Source organism: Cupressus sempervirens, chromosome 10 (assembly GCF_028749045.1).
Source record: "Cupressus sempervirens isolate cs-2001-9-10 chromosome 10, ASM2874904v1, whole genome shotgun sequence".
In the NCBI taxonomy this organism is placed as follows: Eukaryota; Viridiplantae; Streptophyta; class Pinopsida; order Cupressales; family Cupressaceae; genus Cupressus; species Cupressus sempervirens.
The window spans coordinates 123,295,919-123,319,939 of NC_143127.1; positions in this window are offsets into that span (position 1 = coordinate 123,295,919).

Genomic DNA, 24,021 nt, shown 5'->3' on the forward strand with positions numbered 1-24,021 from the left:
CATTATCTGTAGGGATAGTTGCAAGATTCCTTTCTAATCCTAGGGAGAATCACTTAATGGCCATGAAAAGAATAATGAGATTTTTGAAAGGAACATAAGAGTTCGGTCTATACTACAAGAAGAATGAAAAGTTTGAACTGAGAGCCTACACTCATGTTGATTGGGCTGGAAACATTGATGACAAAAAGAGCACCAATGGAGGAGCATTTTTCTTAGGCAAGAGACTAGTTACATGGACTAGCAAGAAACAAAGTTGCACTTCACAATCAACTTTACAATCTACTACTGAAGTTGAATATATTGTTTCTGGTTTAAATTGCACAAACATTGTATGGATCAAATAACTACTCAAAGGAATGAAGGAAGAGATCACAGAACCAGTGATACTTTATTGTGATAATACAAGTACTATCAATATATCAAAGAATCTAGTGATGCACACATAGACAAAGCACATTGCAATCAAGTATCATTACTTGAGAGAGTTAGTTCAAGATAAAGAGGTGAAGATGGAATATGTCAACACAAAGGAGAAAATTGTTGATATCTTCACAAAACCACTCATGAGTATCTAAGAGGTAAACTAGGGGTGATACCCCTATCAAAGGCTATTTAAGTAACAGAAGAAGTGCCCTACATCAAACAAGATAATATTCATATGTTACAAATTGATGCAATGGATCTTACTTTAGGAGCTACCTAAACTAATCACAGAGCCAAAACTTCAAATCAGTCACAAGCAAGGTGACAGAGGGAGAAACTGAAGAAACTACAAAAGCCTATATACATGTTTTAAGATGACAAGTTTCTGGTGTATGTCTTTGGCATTGTTGTCAAAGAGGGAGAAAGTAAATTAAACTAATCATCATCAAAAAGGGAAATCTATTGATAAAAAAGGGAGAAAGTATATTAGAAAAAGATATCAAGAGATTGTTGTCAAAAAGATGGAAAATATTACTAATCTTAGAGGGAGATCAGGTAATTGTTGATGTTGATGATTAGAAGATGACACATGTATGATGAGGGAGATAGAGAAGAATGTAAGAAAGTGGGAGAAATCCTAGTCTACCTAGTAAGAGGGAGATACAAGAAGGAAATCAGAGGGAGTTATAAGAAAGAGTTTTGTAACCTAATCAAAAGATAGAATTTGCTTATAGAGGGAGAAATTTTGATACAAGATTTATTTTTGCAATTGTCTTACTATTTTAACCCAGTCAGTTTGGTTGAACAAGATGTTCATCATTTGATTGACTTGGTTGATCAGTTTGGTTTGCCATTAATGCCAAAGAGGGAGATTGTTGAGATATGATTGAAAAGATCATTATTGAGAGAGATTATTGAAAGAAGGAAATTGTTAAAGAAAACTATGTATTTCAATTGAATGGTTTTGTCACTGATGTCAAACCTGCTCTTTGCTGGTAAGATAACTATTTATAAGATTAAACTACTATCACTTAGTTGATTGATGAAGAAGATTTGATTAATAAGAGGAACAAAAGAACCTAGGGGAAAGATTGAGTTATGATTATGTAATGAAGTACAAGGATCAATTAAGATAGTGATGACATGATGTATTAATAATTTACTTAAGGTTACAAATGTTGGCTACACTAAGAAAGTTTAGAAGAACAAGCTACATAAAGTTTGTCTGCCAAGCTTGATCGAGTGGATAGTAGGTGTTGAGCAAAGTCAATGCAAGCCGAGTAGAAAGCCAGTTGGAGCTGAGTGAAAGAAAATTATAATGGATGCCAAACAAGATAGTTGATGTTGAATAAATTTTAGTTGATGTCAAGCATCAATAAACTTTAGTTGATGCCGAGTGATTTTACAGTTGATGCTGAGAAACATAGTATGTGTTTAGCATTAGAAGGTTAATAATGCCAAGCTATTGCATTATGTTAAAGATTAAATATTTGTTGAATCTAAGCCGACAAGTTTATTTTCTTAAATTTTGTGAACCAGGAGGAAGATAAGATCGATGAGTTGGTGGCTCAAAAATCAATGAAAACCATTTTTAGGCAAATTCAAATGGATTCTAGGAGAAGTTTCTAGAAGAGATACAAGATATAAGGTAGATGCATGGGTAAGTGCACCAAGTTGTGGTGCCAAAAGGTGGGTATAAGTGGACACCTTTTTCCTAAAATCTGCAAATTTTGAACTTCAACAAGAATTTGAAGATAGTTACACTTAAGATTTTAAGCTATGACAAAAACAAAAGTCGTAGTCCTTTGAATCTAGTTTCTAAGCTACTAATGTTTTTTCAAAATGGTTTAGTTTTAGGTCCTCAAAAAAGAGGGCCACAAAAAGTGGTACTGTTTATTCCAAAAAAAAAATCATAACATGGTATAAAGTGTGCCCCCCCTAAAATTTTAACTTTTTTTTGGAAATTCTTTAATTGCTTTGGTCAAAAGTTACTTAACACTATGTAGTTTATCTTATCCCAAATTTTTTGAGTAATTTTATAATGTTTACTTTTATTTTTATGAATTTTTTAACTTGACACATCCTTAAAACGTGAAATATCTATGTGCTCACCCTAAAATCAAAACTTTTTTTTTTCAAAGTGTGTAGAATGGAGTCTAGTTTCTAAAAAATTAAGTTTTTGTAAAATTTAATGAACGAGCTAAAATCTATAGCCCAATTAGTACATGGTGGTTTTTGACAAAAAATGAACATACATTCAAAAGAAATTATAGATGAAAGGCTTGAAATAGTTCAAATTGAAAATAAATTATATGGTTAGATAGCTAACACAAAGACTTATAATGCTATGTAACCTGATCTTATCGATAACCTACCACGAGGAATCTTGAAGGGGAGCACACAAGGAAAATCAATCATTTTTGTTATGTTTGTTGGAAAACATGTCTCAGACCTATTTACAAATGCCAAACCTTTGGGTTGGATCACCAAGGCAAAACCAAGCCTTAGGTTTGGTTTTAATACAAAGCTTTGAATAGTGTGTGTGCTCTATAGCACGCACATGCTATTAGAACCATTTAAATTCTCAATAGCGCATGTGCGCTATAGTGTGCACACACTATTGAAACCTAAATTATAACCCAAGAGCAAGAGAGAGCAAGGTGGGGGGGGCAAGAGAATGGCTATGTGTGAGAGAGAGAGAGAAATAGAGAGAGAGAGAGAGAGAGAGAGAGAGCAGGGGATGGGAGAGGAGAGAGAGTACAAGATGGGAGAGAGGAAGTGAGAAAGTAGGGGATGGGAGAGGGGAGAGAGTATAGGATGGGAGAGAGGAAGTGAGAAAGTAGGGGATGGGAGAGGGGAGAGGGTACAGGATGGGAGAGAGGAAGTGAGAAAGAGTAGGTGTGGCAAAGAGAGTATAGGATAGGAGAGTAGGGGTGGCAGAGAGAGTACAAGATGCGAGAGAGAGAGAGAGAGAGAGAGAGAGAGAGGAAGTGTGAGAGAGAGTACAGGTTGGGAGAGAGAGATTGAGAGTAGGGGATGGGGAAGAGAGAGAGTAGGTGGTGGGAGACAGAGTGGGAGAGGAAGAGTGAGAGAGAGGAGGATAGGAGTGCATGTGTGTGAAAGAGAGAGAGTAGGAGATGGAAGAGAGAGTAGGTGATGGGAGAGGGAGAGAGAGGGGGGATGGAAATGTGTGTAAGAGAGAAAGAGAGAGAGAGAGAGAGAGAGAGAGAGAGAGAGAGAGAGAGAGAGAGAGAGAGAGAGAGTTTGAAAATGTGAGAGAGAGTAGGGGGTAGCAGAGAGAGAGAGAGAGTAGAGAGGGAGAGAGTGTGAGAGTGAGAGTGAGAGTGAGAGTGAGAGAGAATGAGAGTGAGAGTGAGAGTGAGAGTGAGAGTGAGAGAGAGAGTAGGTAGTGTGAGAGGGAGAGAGAGTGAGAGACAAAGTAGGGGATGGGAGAGGAGAGAGGGGGGATGGGTGTGTGTTTGAAAGAGAGAGAGTACAGAATAAGAGAGGGGGGAGAGAGATAGAGAGAGTACTTGAGGGAGAGATAGAGAGATAGTAGGCGGTGCAAGAGGGGGTGGGGAGGGAGAGAGAGGGGGGATGGGAGTGTCTTTGTCAATGAAAGAGAGAGAGAGAGAGAGAGAGAGAGAGAGAGAGAGAGAGAGAGAGAGAGAGTAGGGGATATGAGAGGGGAGAGAGAGTAGGTGATGGGGGAGAGAGAGTAGGTAGTGGGAGAGGGAGAGGGAGAGGGAGAGAGAGGAGGGGAATGGGAATGTGTGTAAGAGAGATAGAGTAGGGGATGGGAGAGAGTGTTAGAGTGTGAGAGAGAGTATGTGGTGGTAGAGAGAGCTCATACAAGATGGGAGAGAGAGAGAGTGAGATTAGGGAATGGGAGAGTGTGAGGAAGTAGGGGATGGGAGAGAGAGAGTGAGAGTAAGGGATGGGGGAGAGAGAGAGAGAGAGAGAAAGAGTAAAGAGGAAGAGAGAGAACTTGAGAGAGATAGATAGTAGGTGGTAGGAGAGGGAGTGGGAGAGGGAGAGGGAGATAGATAGGGGGGATGGGAGTGTGTGTGATAGATCTAGAGAATAGGGGATGGGAGAGAAGAGAGTGGGGGGAGAAGAGTATGTGTGTCTATGAAAGAGAGAGAGTAGGGGATGGAGGATAGAAAGTAGGCAGTGGGATAGGGAGAGAGTGAGAATAAGGGATGGGAGAGTGAGAGAGAGAGAGAGAGTAGGGGATGGGAGAAAGTGAGAGAGAGAGAGTAGGGAGAGGGAGATAGAGAGGGGGGATGGGAGTGTGTGTGACAAATCTAGAGAGTAGGGGATGGGAGAGAAGAGAGAGAGAGGGGGGGGGGATGGGAGAGTGTGTGTGTGTGTGTGTGTCTGTGAAAGAGAGAGAGTGTGTGACAGTGTGAGAGAGAGTAGAGGGTGGCAGAGAGAGAGAGTACAAAATGGGAGAGACATAGTGAAAGGATGGGAGAGAGAGAGGGAGAGTAGGGGGTGGTAGAGAGAGAGTACATGATGGGAGAGAAAGAGTAAAAGGATGGGATAAAGAGTGTGAGAGAGAGTAGGGGATGGGAGAGAGTGTGAGAGAGAGTTTGGAATGGGAGAGAAAGAGTAAGAGTAGGGGATGGGAGAGAGAGTGTAGAGAGGGAGAGAGAGAACTTGAGAGAGATGGATAGTAGGCAGTGGGAGAGGGAGTGGGAGAGGAGGAGAGAGAGGGATGGGAGTGCATGTGAGAGATCTAGAGAGTAAGGGATGGGAGAGGGGAGAGAGAGAGGGGGATGGGAGTGTGTATTTGAAAAAAAAAAGAGTTTAGGGGATGGGAGAGGTGAGAGAGAGAGTAGCCCAAGAGAGAGAGAGAGAGTAGCAGATGGGAGAGAGAGACTAGATGGTGGGAGAGGGAGAGAAGGGTAGTTGGGAGTGTGTGTAAGAGAGAGTAGGGGATGGGAGGAAGTGTGAGAGAGAGTAGGAGGTGGCTGAGAGAGAGAATGGGATGGGAGAGAGTGAGAGTAGGGGATGGGAGAGAGTGTGAGAGAGATAGTAGGGGATGGGTGAGAGAGTGTGAGAGAGAGTAGGGAGATGGAGATAGAGAGAGGGGGATGGGAGTGTGTATGAAAAATATAGAGAGTAGGGGATGGGAGAGAAGAGAGAGGGGGGATGGGAGTATGTGTGTGTCTCTGTGAAAGAGAGAGAGTAGGGGATGGGAGAGAGTGTGAGAGTGTGAGAGAGAGTATGGGATGGGAGAGATACAACAAACGGATGGGAAAGAGTGTGAGAGAGAGTAGGAGGTGGCAAAGAGAGAGTATGGGATGAGAGAGATAAAGTCTCATCCCCTTCAGTGCTCGAACGTTCTCAGGCACGTCGAATAAGAACGTCCCTAAGGGTCACTAAATGCTATAAGGTTGCAATCTTTGATAGGGCATATCTTGGAGCTCATGTGAGGTATGGATGTGATTCTAGTTCCTCCAGGACCATGTTGTGGAGGCCTACAATAATCTCTCTCTCTTTTTGGATATCACACTCCATTTTCATTTTATGATGACATCTTAGGTGATGTTGAAACTTGTAGTGTTGGCTAGTACAAAGTTGCCAACTGCCAAATCTCTCTCACCTTTTGTCATGGGATCAAACTGTCTGCTTCATTAGCTCCAGGTGGCCTGGTAAACCCTATCCCCAACCTTTTCCTATCCCCTTCAATGCTCGAATGTTCTCAGGCATGCCAAATTGGAATGTCCCTAAGGGTCACTAAATGCTATAGGGCTGCGATCTTTGATGGGCATATCTCGGAGCTCGTGTGAGGTATGGATGTGATTCTATTTCCTAATGGAGCATGTTATGGAGGCCTACAATAACCTCTCTCACTTTTTGGAGATCACACTCCATTTTCATTTTACGATGCCATCTCAAGTGATGCTGAAACTTGCAATGTTGGCTAGTACAAAGTTGCCAACTTCCAAATCTCTCTCACCTTTCATCATGGGATCAAAGTGTCCACTCCGTTAGCTCCAAGTGGCCATGTAAATTCCAAAAGAGTGTTTGAATCTACCCATAGAATAGTTAGATTTCAACCTAAGAGGAATTTAAGTCTAGAAAATCAGAGTAGGAGACCTACAAGGAATTCTAAGATAGTCAACATTTTGTATTGTATGACAATTGGAGGGTTAAACCAAGAGTTGATTCTCAATCAATTCAACATAAGGAAGGTGTCCCAATAGAAACTTGGGGTTGGTGAAGCCATTGGTGAAGAGTTACAATTTTTGGCTTGGAATAGGGCTAGTGTCCCTAAAACAAAAAGGTGCAAGATCTTGATTGGAGAAGTACTCACCTTGGAGGAGTTCACAAATGACACTATCACTTTGGATAGGCCAAAAAAATGATATCCTAAAGGATTAAGATATTAGGAAGGCCACAAGTTTAGTTTGGTAGATTAGGAAGAAGAAAGTGCTTAAACCTCACTTCTTGCTCAACATCTCTACATTAGTGAGGGGGAGATAAAGAGGATAGATGGCTACATAGATATGGAAAAAAAAAATGGAAAAAATAGAAATATAAAGAGGGGGGGAATAAGAGAGAGTGAGATACAAGGATAGAGTGAGATACAAGGATAACATGAGCCAAAACTACCAAATTGTAGTGCTTGAATCCTTCATTAGAAAATCGACACCCAAATTTGAATACGAGTCTACAAAACAACATGTTCCTTCCACTTGTCATACTTGTTTATTTCCTTTTAAAGATGCTCTATGATTTTCCATAACATGCATTGTAAATTCGTTAACAAGTATAGCTCCCTCTTACAAGTATCTTATGTGTCATCTTAGATTCGTCCCCCTCTCATGTGAGATATCTCTCTTTCCTATACATCACAACTATTTATTAAACTTTTATTTTTAATTTAATCTAGTTACTATAGAATAATAACAACACATTCCAATCAATTGGTGATTATGTTACAATCATTAATGTATGAAAACACATAAAACTATCAGTGATTATGTTACATTTATGATTTTTAAAATAACTTTTTTTGCAAATAATCCATCTTTTCTCTACTATCTCTGACATTTTTTAATTGATGATAAAGAATGGTGGTTATGTATTGAACCTCAACAAGCTAATTGTGTTTTTTCTTCTTGTCTATATTCTTTTTGTAACAATGTTTTTTTCTTCTACACAAACTTTGTGACCACTTGTGATCAAATTTTTATCTTATTTTTAACATAAATGTTTAGAGAACTTTTGATCTAATTTTTTTGGATAGAGTAATTTCAAACAAAGATAATTGGCAATAGGCCATTGATCTATTGATGAAGGTGAAATCTCTTTAAGCATCCAGCAAATATCAATTTTACTGAATGTAAGACAAAATTTTAAATGAAAAATCTTCCATCAAAAAATTATTTTCATAAAAGACTAAAACTCTATTATAACTAAATTATTTATTATTTATAAAGAATATAGAAATAAGTACTAGAGAAGAGCCACAAGTGACCATGAAGATTCATATTGTAAAAATGGTATAACTAAGCCTATAATGAAGAAATATTTAGAGCAAAGTTGTATCCATTAAAATCTTTAATAATAAATTAAATCAAAATCAATACAATTTATTACTTAAAGATATTCATAGTTCCATCTAACCACCTCCCAAATCAAAACATCATGGAGCCAAGATTGCAATCAAGAGACAAAAATAGACTTATTCAAAATAGCATCTACATATGGATTTTCATATAGCATAAGACATCAATGAGCTCTACCTTGGACAACCTCCATGCAAATGTGTTGATCATTAGGATCATCATAATAAAATGCCCACTTATCAACCATTAAATCATCCTCAGCTTCCAACTTATAGTACACCCTTATTTTCACGTTCTCACCTCTCTTTGCAACATAAGCATGTTTCTTAGTTACACTATCCCTATAACTCCAACACTTGTTGAACATGGAGAAGATGCATAGAGATAGAGAGAAACAAAAGGTGTAGGTAGACATGAAGATTAAAGGAAATCAAAACATAGAGATAAATGAATAGAGATATAAGAAGAGGATGAACATGAGATCAAATAGAGAGAGTTACGGAGATGTAGAGAGACATCTAGATGTTGATATAGATTCATAGAGATCATCATATTAATACTTAGTTTTCTCTAATTCAAAAAATATTGAAGATATCATGCTAGAACTCTCTTATTGATTTTGTATCAACTTCATACTTAATTTGTCTTCTTTAGGTCATCATTTTTAGGTTTAAGTGTATGTGCATACATTAATGATTATTAGCAATTGTAATACTTGATCTTCTTCTTATGTAACAATATTTCTATGCTTAGATGAATACACTATTTATTTGATTATATATCTATAAAATTGGTCTATATAATGAAGGCCATCTATCTACAATCCAAGGTTTTAATTCAGCTAACAAATGGAGAGCTTCTCAAGCTACTAATTTCTTTCATGGAGTCCCTAATAAATCTCAAGGTTCTCATTTAGATGACCAAATGCCAGGAGGTCCACGAATATTGCCTGATAAAGTTTATTGCGAGGAGGTCCTAATCGATCTTGACTAATAAAGTTTATTGCCAATCAATATTGTATCAAAAATTCAAACTAATTAGGTATTGGATTAAACTTGATAAGCAAATGATAGAGAAGGTAAACTTTAAACATGAACAAGATCATTGAAATATTGCAAATGATTAACTTATGCTTAAATAGTGATAAAGTTTGTTGTTAATCAATATTCTATCAAAGTTTCGAATAGATTAGGTATTGAATTTAATGTCATACATAAACATATCTAATTTAATGTCATACATTCACAAATCTAATTTAATGTCATACACAAACATATCTAATTTAATGTCATACATGAACAAACATATAATATAAAATGATAACCAATAATGTCATGTAAATTAACAAACACATAATATATTATGATAACCAATAATGTCATATATGAACAAACATATCATATATTAACCAATAATGTCATAAGTCAAATAATGTCATACATCAAATAAATGTCATACATCAATTATAAAATTTCATATACATCAAATGTGTATCGAATATGTCCACTGATGCCTATATATATACATGTCTAGATCAACTATATCTTTTCCTTCCCATGAGGGGAAGGAAACAAATCTCTTGACATCTTCTGTCATCATGTGGAGGGAGACGGTGGAGATGACGAGGTCCTCCTAACATGCTCACTCATCCTCTTGTTGAGGCTCTTCTCTAACTCAGGCTAATACAAACAAAGTAGATATGAATCAATATTTATTATATGTTGAAATCAAATATATGTACACACAAAACCAATTATTTTCTTACCGCCATCAAACAGTCACTCTGTAAGTCCACCTCAAAGGCTTGTGGATGATCAAGTATGACGAGACCCTACAACAATTTAATAAATATAATCACTTATAAATAAAATTATAAATTTTGAGACTAACTATTATAAACAACAACTAAAATGAAGAAAATTCTTTCATACCTCAGTCAATGGCTATGAGCTAGCCATAGTTGCGGCCACTCCACGATCAACAGACTGACGGAGGTGAGGAGGGGTGTCCAGTGTCATGAGTTGCATGTCATACAATACATGTTACATGTAACATGAAACATAAAACAAATATAATCAAATGAATTAAATTAACATGAAACAACTGTACCTGTATGAAGCTCGTATGATGTCTATGCTCCAAGTCCGTAGTAAAGGTTGAGGGTCCTGTAGAGAATTGATGCACATGTATAATTTTTTTTGTCAATCCTTAATATGATTACTTAATAAATATATGTATTAATTAAAATGATTAAATCAATACATACCTCTAGACTCATGGAGGGGACAAAAAATGGGCCCGGAGGATCGCTGCTAGGCTCGGCAACACTCTGACCCTGAATTTTGAACAATGTCAATAGATGCTAATTAATTAACCATTCACTATACATATGAAATGTGAAAAAATTAGTAAATTATAATTTTAATTTACCTATGTGTCAATGCCAAATGTGTCATTACGAATCTAATCAGTGACAAGCCCATCATCCGCACCATCTCCAGCATGAGTGACAAATGTGCATAGGGATCCACATGAAGTACACATGTGACCATGATGCACAAAAGGCTCCTCCTCAACTAATGGGCTCATGGAATGGATGATGGTCTGCGTCAAAGCATTAATGGTCCTTAGAGCACTGGCCTCTACACGACATGCTCACATTGTGGCTTGACCACAGGTGCCCTAACTACATTAGGGTCATGACATGCTCCCAGCCTCTCAAATGATGACCCCCCACCTCTACCCTAGGAGTCTAATAAACAAAAATAATTGGGGATCTCCCAAAGGAAAAACTCAGAATATAATTTCTTGAAAAAATACATGGGGACCTCATGATTGTTGCAAGGAGGGGCATCAAAAACCATCCACCATCTATCCCAAAAATTATTTCTAATAGCATCATGTATGCACCAATGGATGGGGAACCATTTAGTACCCTCTCTAGCAGTATTTTGTCACCATGTTTTCTAAATAATGCACATATTCTACCTTTTGGTATTTCTTTCTTTTTAACATCTTCATATGACAATTTATTTGCATAAAATCTTTTTTGTTCATCCCTCTTAACCCCCAAATATCTAACTGACTATAACTAAGGCTATCTAGGTCTTAATGGATTCGAGGGATGATGCCAATTGAGCCCTCATTGGATTGGTTTGTCTAGATTCTTTCAACTGGGCAATGAGTCCTTTTAATTCAGTTTTGCCTCTCTCTATTTCATTTATTATATTTTCTTGTGTGCCTAGCAAAGGTCTTGCAATTGGTTTGGGTTGTGGAATTTGTTGTTCTTCTTGGGGAGGGTTTTGATTTTGAGGGTTTTGAGGTTCTTGTGGATTTTCCAATTGACTTTGGCCATTTCCTAATAAAAACTCAATTGAAATCCAAATAAATAAATAAATTTAAATAAAATTTGTAAAAACCATACAAAATAATATAAAAAACCTACAAAACAATATGAAAAATATATCAAAAAATGCAAAATGAAGTTAAGATCACATATAGCATTGGAGTGGGTGTGCTTGTGATCTCAGATTTTGCCAGCGAGGAGGCATATTGGCAATCGGGATGGTGAAAACCTTTGTTTCTTGAACCCACGTACATGCTACTGGTGTAGGAATGTGAAAAAATAGAGATGAAAATGATGGGCTATGAGTATGCAGCCCATTTATAAAAATTCACTTTTTTAAAAGTGCATACGTGCTATAACGTGTACGCACTATGGCTTGTGTTACCCATTGAAAATAGAAAAAAAAAAGAGTTGTCACCTTTTTTGCACCACAACTTGATGCATATACCCACATTGTATCCTACCTAATCCATCCAAAACCCTAATTTTGATGATGGAAAATGAGCGGGAAAATATCCTAATTTCCTAATTATAGGAATGTCTAGTCATGAAGCAAAGTTTTCATGTGTGAGAACCTAAGGAAGAGAAGGAGTTAAGGGTTTTGCTTCATCAAGAGACCTAAGAGGAGAGTCTACAATGGCATGTTAAGAAAGAAGGCTCAAGGAGATGAATTCTTGAAGGGTGAATAATTTGTCAAAGCTACAAAGTATGAAAGCCAAGAAGAATGGAGAACTGAATAGAGATCTGCAATCGGCAAGAGAATTTATAAGTTGTATCAAATCAAAGCTCTACTGTTACTCTATAACAATTGTATCAATCTAGGGTAAATCCTTTGGATTAAGATTGACCTAATAGTCATTTGTAAATCCTTTAACTGGGTGGTATTCCAAGTGAATGGCGTAAAGTCCTCTAACAAGGCTCACTTCTAACAGGGTGATTGAAATCCCTTAATTGGGTCACATTTAACAATGTGTATTGTAACCTTTAACAAGGTTGGCCTTTCACATGGCATCACTTCAGAACAATGAAAAGGAGTTGCGTGTTACTGGTGGTTTTTCCCATATTTGGTTTCCATGTAAACCATTGTGTCAAGTGTGTTGATGAATCTATTATGTTTCATGCTTTACATCTCTGCAAGTTGATTTGATAGTAACATACAAGTTTTAGTGATTGCATAATCTAGTAAGATGCATGTATGGGTATGAATGTTTTATGGGTTCACTAAGCTATGAAAAGTTTTATTTATACATGTGGATCTTGGATAACTGATTCACACCCCCCCCCCCCTCTTAGTTATTCTAAAGTATTCCAACATAATCATATTACACAAATTTAACTGGATGAGAATGAATATGACAATAGTGATTTCTATTGAATAAGAGACAATTATTTATAGAGAATATTTGTAGATGATCAAAAAAAGAGAGACCCATTGAAAAAAAAAAAAAAAAACTTACCTTTATAGGGTGCAGGCATAACCTAAACACAATCTTGAGTTTAAACTCCATCAACCATGGGATTGGATTTTAGATGAGAGTAATACATGAGAATTAGAAGAAAATATGATCATGAAGTGCAACTTCTTGCTAGACATGACATAATGAGCAAGAAAAGGAGTGCACATAGTCACAAGAGATCTAATCAATCAAGATTGATCATGATATGCATTTAAGAAGCATGGAATATAATGGTGTTGAGGACACCAGAAAAGTGGTTGTGGCAAACAAATCCTTTCTCCTTAATTTCTCTAACTACTTCAGACATTTATTTCCTTCTTGGTGGATGTTTAGTGCATTTGATTTCTTATAAGTTTCTTGCTGCTTTACTCCACCCGAAAATTTGATCACCATCATTGTTGTGTCGATGCCCATCCTTCTAGCTTTGTTTAGTACTGACATGTGCTCTATTCTTCATCCTTCAAATTTCATTGGTCGAGGGCTTTCCTTCATTCTCTAGCTTAGAAAAACAAGAATTTTTTTTCATGTCAAACTAGGTTTTACGACCTTACAATTACCTTGAAGTCAAAACCCTTTACATTGTCTCAAATAAAGAAATTGTCCCTTACGATCTTACAATAATCTTCTTATTGCATTATTGAGGGTCCCTTTAGAGTCTCCCATGATCCTATGATCTCATACTTTGGCGTAACATCGACAACATGCATCTTAGCTCCTACGATCATAGTTTACAAATCTTGTTGTGACTTCAGAAGTCATTTCTTAACCACTTCCTTTAACTCTCCATGATACGCTGGCTGTATCTTTCCTCATCGCAGCCTCGAAAGCCTTCACGTTCACATTTACGATCATATAATAGGCATTAATCTCCCCTTTGTTGCAACTTCAGAGATCCCTACTACTTACCTTCACAATCTCATGAACAACAATCTATCATAACATCAAAAGACCAATTTCCATGTACTTATTCCTCTTATGTTTATCCACCTAACCCCACCTTGCTTTACCTTTCTTCTTATGATCGTATGATCACTTGCCCTTGTGTGGTTGAGACTTCCCATCATCTGCCCTTACAATCTTACGAAATATAGCCTGCCATAACATCACACCACCAACTACCATTTTCCATGAGACCCTTACAATGACATGACAATAGGGATATCGTGAGATTGCAAACCTTGAAATCATACACCCACAATGCTACAAATACATAGTATATTGTAATATTGGGATCCTCAGCATTGACTGTTACGATCCCCCACTAAGTCTCATTTCATAACATCAAGAGAGGGAAGATGAAGTCCTATGACTAGACGATATTGACCCCAATCATAAGATTATAACACTTGATAAAAATATGAAAATGACATAATCCCCCACTCAAACACAAAACCTAATGTAATATCAGGACCCTCAGCATTGATTGTTATGATCCCCTGCTAAGTCTCATTTCCTAGCATCAAGAGAGGGAAGATGAAGGCCTAGGACTAGATGCTATTGACCCTTATCATAAGATTGTAACAACTGGTGAAAATATGAAAATGACATAATCTCCCACTCAAACACAAAAACTAATTTAAGGGCCACATCTAACTAGATTTTAATGGTGACATGTAAATGGGGGGGGGGGGGTGTTGGCTAAAATGGTTAACATTTCTTCAGATAATTTCTGATGGGTTTTACTATCTTTTGTATCATCCTTATGTCTCTTTTGATCTTTGTTGACATCCTTTTGTAGTATTTTTGCAAACGCACTAAGATCAAGTGCCACTCTATTGTATTTTAGGATGTTTCACATCTTTGTGTTTTATTGTACTCATAGTACATTATAAAATGCATTGGAGGGTTTCATGTTGGTCATATTCACCATCTTCCTTTGTCAAGTGAGTGTTCCTTCCATGACATTAGCCTCATTATGTGTCGATGACATGTGCCATTATAGGTGTTTGTACTTCTTTTGCACTCTCGATGTTCCTAGTTCTTCTTTATATAGGAGATATTACATTCAGTATTAGTGTTCATTTCTTACATCTCAACATTATAGGGGGGTTATGTTGGTTCTATTTCTTTCTTGGTTTAGTGGAGTGAGCTATGCATTTAGTATTTGATCGTATGTACTAGGTGATTGTAGTGGCTAGATACCTATGCATTTTGATGAGATGGATCATTTACCATATAGAAATTCTTTCATTCCTATTTTTGGAAGTCATGAAGATACCTTCCATCTTCGATTGATTAGCTCTTCAAACTTAGTCTTGTCTACCTATTCATGTTCTATATAGTAGAGGTTCTTTAGATCAGCAGTTTGGTAGTGTTTGTAGATTCATGTTTCAAAGGTATTCTTCATGATCATCTTTTGTTCCTATCTTCTGGGACATTCCCTAGTTTGGAGGCTTCTGCAACCATTCACTAGTTCTTTTCATCATTATTTCCATCTCTTTTTTGAGTAGGATTTTTCCCATGTGTTCTTCTCTATTTCTCCTCTTTTTAGAGATTTGGTTATGCTTGGATACCTCATTAGGCCTTGTTGTCGGGACACAAATTTACTTTCAATAGTAGTTTCTAAATTTTTAGCTACTCCCTAAGTTTATCATAAGGGGGGGTGTTAGAGTAATAAAGTATTTACTTATTTATTAAATCATTTTGATTTAATTATTAAGTCACTTATTATTTGTAGTTTACTTAAGCTAAACTTTGGGCATATAATAATTGATTCTTTTATTAATTATTATCATACAACCTAGATTAGTTACTTGTTAGGGTTTTGATCTCCTTTTAAAAAAATTGATCCCTTTGTAATTTATTAACTCACTTTTGATAATAGCAATTTATCTTTTTTCTCATCAAGATGGATATGGTAATTCCATCCTCCATAACTTGTGCTTCTCTCTTTTTGTGATAGGTGTTTGCATGTAAGTGATTCTTGGGAGCTATGGGATTAATCTTTCATCAACTTCAACAAAATATTTTAAGCAAGTGGACCTAATATATCTATGAAATTCTATATAGTAACATTAATTAGTGATGTTTGTAGGTCCTTTAGAGTAGACCACTCTTTAGACATGATCAAGGAATGATAAGGTCTAGATGATCTTTATGTTAAAAACAGTCTAACCAGTAAAATTGTGTATGTAAACCTTTGACAAGGTTGGCTTCTAGTAGAGCTCACTTTAGAAGAGTGAAATGCTTTGATTTATCAATGCCAGGTGGATTTTCCCTTTGCAAGGTTTAAACGTTAAATCATGGTGTCAAATGTGTGAATTTTTTTATGTTGTAAGATTATTTTCATGATACTTACTTTATACTACAAGTCGATAAAAACTAGATAACAATATGGAAAAGCTAACTTATATTTTAGATACTTGGTATTAACAAAAAAAATGAATTTATAGTTTGAAGTAAACTGATTACAAGATTAAATTGTAAAGTGGATGAGATCATCGAGTTATTTCTTTTGATTTTTATGAATTTTAATTGGTACTAAAAAGTTTGAAAGGCATGTAGGATAATTGAACATAACTGATTCACCTCCCCTCCTCAGTTATCTAATAATTGGTATCAGAGCAGAGTGCTTGGAGGAAGATGTTTTAAGGAACTTGAACTAAAGATCCAAAGATGTATAAGAGAGAGGTACCAAAGTTGAACACAGAGAATTTCTCCTCATGAAAATCATAATGAGGCTATATCCATCTGGAATTGGTGATAATGCTACTTATTGATTGGATAATGAATACACTACACCTCCACTTCCTATAACCTTAAAGAAAATGGTTGAGAAGAATGACCATAATAGTCCAATGATTTAAATTGCATATGTCATGAGTGATCTTCAATTTGATGATGTTAAGAACTATATTAATGGTAAAAAATGTGGGACAAGCTGGCACTTGTACACAATAGAGAACCAAATTTGCTAAGAGCTAAAGAATTTTTTTTAAGAGGCAAGTATGATGACATGAGAATGAAAGAAATTGAGAATGTTGCACACAAGGTGAACCAAATCAAATAAGTTGTTAGTGCAATGAGATCTACTAGAGGAGTTATTACTGATTATGATATTGTAACTAAAGTTCTCATAACTCTTCTATCCATTTATATTATATACATTTTTACAATTCAAGAAGTTAGAGCTATGCCTGGAAATGATTTGACACTTGATAGTTTGGTCAATCAGTTGACTACATTTGAGTTGATCAATTATGATAACAATTGGGTTACACTTGGAAATGCTTTTAAGTCTTCACTAACCATTGGTAGCTCAAAGAAAGAGAAGAGTAGTAAAGATGAAATTGAGTCTAAATCTGAAGATGACATGGATGATATTAAAGCATTGCTTACAAGGAGATTATCAAGAGGGAAAGGTGAGTTGAAAGGTAAATTACCCGTGATCTATTTGAGTGTAATTTGAAGTTAGTCATTTTGTAGCTAAGTGTCCTAACAAAAGTAAGAGTGATAGAAATGACAAGAAAGATCACAAGTATAGGAAGAACAAATATTACAAAGACAAAGGAAATAAATCATACTACATTGCTGAAGAAGAGCACACCGAGTCCATATCTGATGATGAGAAAGGAACAGTTAAGATGGTTTATGTTGCAATCAAGTAAGATCCCAATGGGGAAAGGTATGAAAGTGAAACAACCATTATTTCACATGTTAGCAAGAATGATACATGGATTATAGATAATGGACACTCATATCATATGACTGGTGACATAAATAAGTTTGACAAATTTGAAGAAATTGATGATGATGGAACTATTAAGTTAGCTAATTATTTTCCATGTCTGGTGAAAGGTAGAGGATCAGTAATGTTGAATGATAATTTATTAGATGTGATGATACTTACTAAGTACAAGGGCTAAAGTATAATCTTTTGAGTGTTGCTAGGTTGAACAATTTAGGTCACAAGTTGGAGTTTCAGAACAAAAAGGTTAAGATATTTGACGAGGATTTTGAGGAATTCAAGGACCTCTAAAACTTGAAATTTTGAATGTAGTAAATAATAAATTTGAAAGAAAAAATAAAAAATAGAAATAGAAAAAAATTAGAAAATAATACAAATCATAATTTTTATTGTTAATGTTAACCATTAACATTTATTATTGGTATTATATGTCACTCTACCAAAGATACTTACTTTTAAAGAATTTTGTTTATTCTCTCGTGTATTGAAAGCATTTGTATAATGCACATTATGTTAAATAATGAGAGGATGATAATGAACACACATTCACTATCACTTCTGTTGTTTAATCTTCACACGCTTGCACGACAATACATCACATTTCTTAAACAATGAGATAAACACAAATAATATTTATTCTGAGCAATAAAAAATACTAGAAAGTTGAATGAAAATGATCAATAGGATGGCCTTCCAAGGGCTCCTAAGAATTCTAAACATTACATTTTTAGGTTGGGCTCCTTCAAATAGAAAAACATAAAAATCTCCTTAGATAGAAGTCCCATGAGGGAGGCGTAAACTCTATTTTAAAAGAATTAGATGATCTTGTGAAAAAGACTTTATTTTGTTAGGAAATTATTTAGAATCTTCTCCTAAGAAGCTCCCTAATTTTTGAATTTTTTTTTAAGGAGGTGGAATTGAAAATAACCCCATATACTTTCCACTACCCTATACGAAGGCCTTGTTGGACTTGGTAGACGCGGATTTAGTCAACATAGTTTCTCACCAAATAGAAGTAAATGATGCTTCTGCATCGGCGTCGACTACTCTTACAAATATTCACCCACTCCCTCAATGCAAATGATCTATTGGATAATCATACTAGTTGATTTTACATGATTGCAGCTTCTTCCAGACTGATCTTCTTTTTCCTATTATGGTTTCCCTTAATAAAATGAACCCTCTTATGGATTCCCTCAATAAACTGGACCATCTCAAGGACAGGAAACGCTTCAAGTTCAATGTCAAGCAATACAAAAGTTTATGCAGCTATATGTTGGATAAACTCTCCCTGTCTAAGGAGAGTAGTAGCGCTCAACACTCGCCTATTGAAGTTTGGAGGGAACATCTAGAAAGAGGTTGGAAAGAAGTGAATTAGACTATGAAAGAAGTAGAAACATACCTCAAACACTTCTCAATGGAAAATGGGTTGCTGAAATGTTTTATATTGGTTGACACAGGTGAGGCATTTTCCCTTCACATGCACGATTTCTTCTGGTCTCTTGTTTGCTTAGAATTAGCTATGAATGGGTGGATGGATGGTATATTCCACCTACATATTCAAAATGTAACCTACAAATTCATTGGAGAAATGTCTTCTCTACATTTAAAACTATTTTCGTGTAAGTTCCAAGACTATTGGCACCTACTGATGGCTTGTAATCAGATGGCTGCCACGGTTGTACTTGGTAATTATAAAAAATGAAATTGGGGTTTTATCATTCATTGAAATGAAAGTGATAGAAGCCACCATGAATGAGTGTAAAATTGAATCTACAACTGGCATATGTTGGCTATAGATCCCTCCAAAAGATTTAATCAAAAAATGAGTAATAGGAGAGGGATTTTTTTGGGCAGTGTACGAGGGTTCCTAGCTGGGGCATAAGGTCGTCATAAAAGACATTCTGATTGATGCTCATGATCTATTTGACAAAGAGATTGCAGTTCTCTCCAAGTTACAAAGCCCTTTCATTGTACAGTTGATAGGTGATAAAAATAAGGAGATCTGATATCTAATTGAGATCTAATATATTAGTAGTAAGATAAATACTAGACAATATAAAAAAATTAGAAATAAACACTTAAGAGAGAAGCAAATTTTATTCACAAACTAATTACTTACAAGGCTATGCAATGGCCTCTTTATAGAGAGAGCCTATGAGATGAGGGTATTAATAGAAGATGTTTCTAGAGGATAAGTGGATAATTCTATATGACCTAGTATCATGGAGGACATTCCTATCTTGTTAGGATAATGTTGTATGACCTAGTTTCATGGAAGACATTCCTATCTTATTACCAATTTAAAAGGAAATGTGTAGCATACTTGCTGTTTGGTTATAATAGTATGACTTTTGACTATTTCTAACATCCTCCCTTAATTTCTACCACTAATGATGTGTGGAAGAAATTACAATAAAAAATTTAGATAGGATAGGTTTTGGCATTGAGCCTTGTTAGGTACCTATTTACAAAAAAAAAAAAGAAAAAAGAAAAAGAGGAGAACATTATATGACTATCCCACCTTAATGTTCACCTCAATCATGCCTAGCATGTCTCGTAGTTTTAGAAATTTGGCCTCAAGCATACTTTTAGTAAATATGTCTTCTACTTGGTCTTCACTTGGACAAAATTGGAGATTAACAAAATTTGCTTGAACAAGAGCCTGAATATAGTGAACATCAATCTCAATGTGTTTTGTTTTAGCATGAAAAATAGGATTATTTGCAACTTGGATAGCACTTTGATTATCACAATACAAAGGAGTAGCTGAACTCTGTGCAAAACCAAGCTCAAATAAAAGGTTGCGAATCCAAACTGCTTCCTTTCTAGCTTCTTTTTTTGCTCTATATTCTACTTCACATGAGGAAAATGATGTAGTAGTTTGTTTTTTGCTACTCCATGTAATTGGACTTGACCCAAGCTGAAAAATATAACCACCAGTAGATTTTCTATCGTCTATATCACCTCCCCAATCTGAATCTGTAAAGCCAATCAAGGAAACTAAGGACTTGTAACTATAATGTATGCCATAGTAAATGGTTCCATGAATGTATCGTAAAATCGTTTTGGCAGCCAACCAATGAGTTTCTTTTGGTTCCTACATAAATCTAGATACCAGATTGACTGCAAAACAAATGTCTAGTCTAGACTATGTTAGATAAACCAGGCTACCAACAAGTTGTCTATATAAAGTAGCATCCACCTTCTTGGAAATACATTCTTTAGTAAGCTTAATTCTAGATTGAAAAGGAGTAGGGGCTAGCTTACATTCAAACATGTTAAATTTTTCTAAAAGATCCAAAGCATATTTTTCTTGAGAGATAAATAACCCATCATGAAGTCAACTAATTTGCAAGCCAAGAAAATAATTTAGTTCACCCAAATCACTCATATGAAATGTCCCTTTAACATCTGATTTCAAATCATTAATTAACCCAATATTTGGTCCAGCTATGAGTAAATCATCCACATAAACTGCAACAAGAATAATTTCATTTTGCACTCTCTTCACATAAAGATTTGGATCTAATTTGCATTTTTGAAACCCATGAAGCTGAAAATACCTGTCAATCTTCTCATTCCATGCTCTTGGTGCTTGTTTAAGCCCATAAAGTGACTTCTTTAATCTGCAAACAAGATTAGGATGTTGCTGATCTACAAAACTTGGTGGCTGATCCATATATATTTCTTCACATAAATCTCCATTTAAGAAAGCATTTTTTACATCCATTTGATGAATATGCTGCCCAAGACTTGTAACCAAAGAAAAAATAATTCGAACTGTATTCATTTTAACGATAGGAGCAAAAATTTCTTCATAATCAACATCCTATTTTTGATTAAATCCCTTAGCAACCAATCTAGCTTTAAATTTTTCTATAGCACCATTGGATTTAAATTTTGTTTTATAAACCCATTTGCAACCAATGACATTCTTACCTTTGGGAAGTGGCACAAGTTCCCAAGTTTTATTTTTCACCAAAGCATCATATTCTTCTTCCATAGCTTGCTCCCATTCTTTCTTCCCTCTAGCTTCTTCATATGATCTTGGGTCATTTACTTGTAATACTTTGGCCATGATAGCACTACCATTCTTGCCTTGGATCTTTAAGCCTTGCTTATATATTTCTTCAACACTCCTTGTCTTTTGGCTAGTTGAGAAGTCATCTTCTTCTTCATCACTACTTGCAAAAAAGGTCTAATTACAAGTATTAGTTGTGTTATTTTCACTAGTATTTTCATCATTTGTAGAAGTGCACAACTCATCCTCATCAATGTAGTCTCCATTTCCTCCCAAAATATCTAAAAAATGAGAAGCATTTGTTGTTGTAGAGCGAGAAGGAGTGACTATAAGTTGTGAATGCTCACCAAACTTCACATCTCTACTAACAAAGACCTTGTTTGTTGTCAAATCATATAACCTATAAGCCTTTGATTCTTCACTATAACCCATAAACAAACACTTATGACTCTTTGGTTCCAACTTTTCCCTTTGTGCATTAAGAATGTGTGCCCAAGCAATAAACCCAAATACTTTAAAATATCCAATGTGAGGTTTCTTACCACTCCATGATTCTTTAGGGATGATATTTGTGAGAGCTTTGGTGGGGATTCTATTTATAATATGTGCAGCACAAGAAATAGCCAAACCCCAAAATTTATTATGCAAACTTTTAAAATGCAACATACAATGAGCCATTTCTAAAAGAGTTCTATTCATTCGTTCAACCACCTTGTTTTGTTAAGGAGTATAAGGAACTGTTATTTGTACCTTAATACCATAACTTTTACAAAATGACTCAAATGTATAATTGCAATATTCACCCCCATTATCCGTCCTTAAATATTTAATTGTTTTGCCACTTTGATTTTCAACTAATGCCTTAAACATTTGAAACACTTCAAAAACTTCTTTTTTCCTTTCAAGAAAATAAATCCATACTCTCCTTCTGTAATTATCAATAAAAGTGAGAAGGTACCTGGTACTTGAAAGTGAAGGATATCCTGGTTCACATAAATCACTATGAATGAGTTGCAGTGGATGATTAGCTCTCCATACTTTACCTGAATCAAAAGGATCTCAATGATGTTTCCCTAACACACAACCTTCACACACACCTTCACAAGTTGAAATTTTTTGTTAATCCTCTAACCATATCTTGTAATTTTCTATAATTTAAATGTCCAAGTCTAGCATGCCAAAGTTGTGTCATATAATCAGTCTGAGCAATAAAGGCATGAGAGAGTGTATATTTATCATCAATAAACCCCACAAATTTAAATAGATTCTCTTCATGATCAACTCTACCAATAGCAATTACATTGCTTGAGTCTTTTCTATCTCTAACAATAACTTGACCAGCATTGACAACAAACTCATATCCAACTTGAACTATTTTGTATACTGAAATAAGATTCACCCCCAATCCTTCAACCAATAAAATATTTTTTAAAGACCCATTGGTTACATTAATAGTTCCTATTCCTAAAACTAGAAGTTTCATTTTATTGACAATAGAAATTTCTTGATTTGAATTCTTCCCTTTATAAAAATCAATAAAAAAAGATCTATCCCCAGTCATGAGATGATGCCCCTGAATCTAAAATCCATTCTTTATGAAAATCTGAAGCAAAGTATCCCCCCCTAACACTAGATTTACTCTTGGGTGTAGCAATTACCTCCTCATTTGATTTTTCTTGCCTTTTTAAAGAGATAGCTATGAAACTATGTTTATCCTTCTTTCCATCCTTAAACCTTTCTTGCTTGGGCTTATATTGCTACCTTTCACTGTCCCTCTTCTTCAAACAAAACTTCTCTATGTGATTCTCACCTCCACAATACCTACAAATAAAGGGCTTTCTTCCAGCTTGCTTTTCTGCACCATCATTTCTAGAAAAATGGTTGGAACCTTCATTATTTCAAAATTTATTATTTCTTTTCCAATTCTTTTTTCCATCATTTCTAAAAAATTCACTTTTGGTTGTATATGCATGATTCTTCTTAATATGTCCTTCTTTAATAAGTTGAACTTCTTCATCTAAAACATATGTGCAAAATTGATCAAAAGTTTGCTGGGAGGTATTGGGATTTAGTTGAAGAACCATTTTCCTTGATTCCTTAAAAACTTTATATGGCTAGGGAAGCTTACTCTCAACCATTGCAATCAACTAAAGATCTTTTTTTGCATATTCAGCACCTATTTTTTTTAGTGAGCATTTAAAAAGATAACTTCATTGAAGTAATCAGACATTTTTTCAAAATTAGATGGATCTAAATTTATCAATTTTTTTTCTATACTAAACATGCTAGCAATGTCTGCATCTTTATAATCTTTTTCTAAAGTCTCCCACAACTCTATTGGGTTATCAGTATCAACAAATCTTCTATTTAGATTGGGGCTCAAAGCTTTACCAATAATACCTCTAGCTTGCTCCAACTTGCATTTCCACAACTCTTTTTCTCTATCATTTTGTTGAGGTTCCCCAATTTCTTTATTTACTATCCTCCATAAAGTCTTCTCT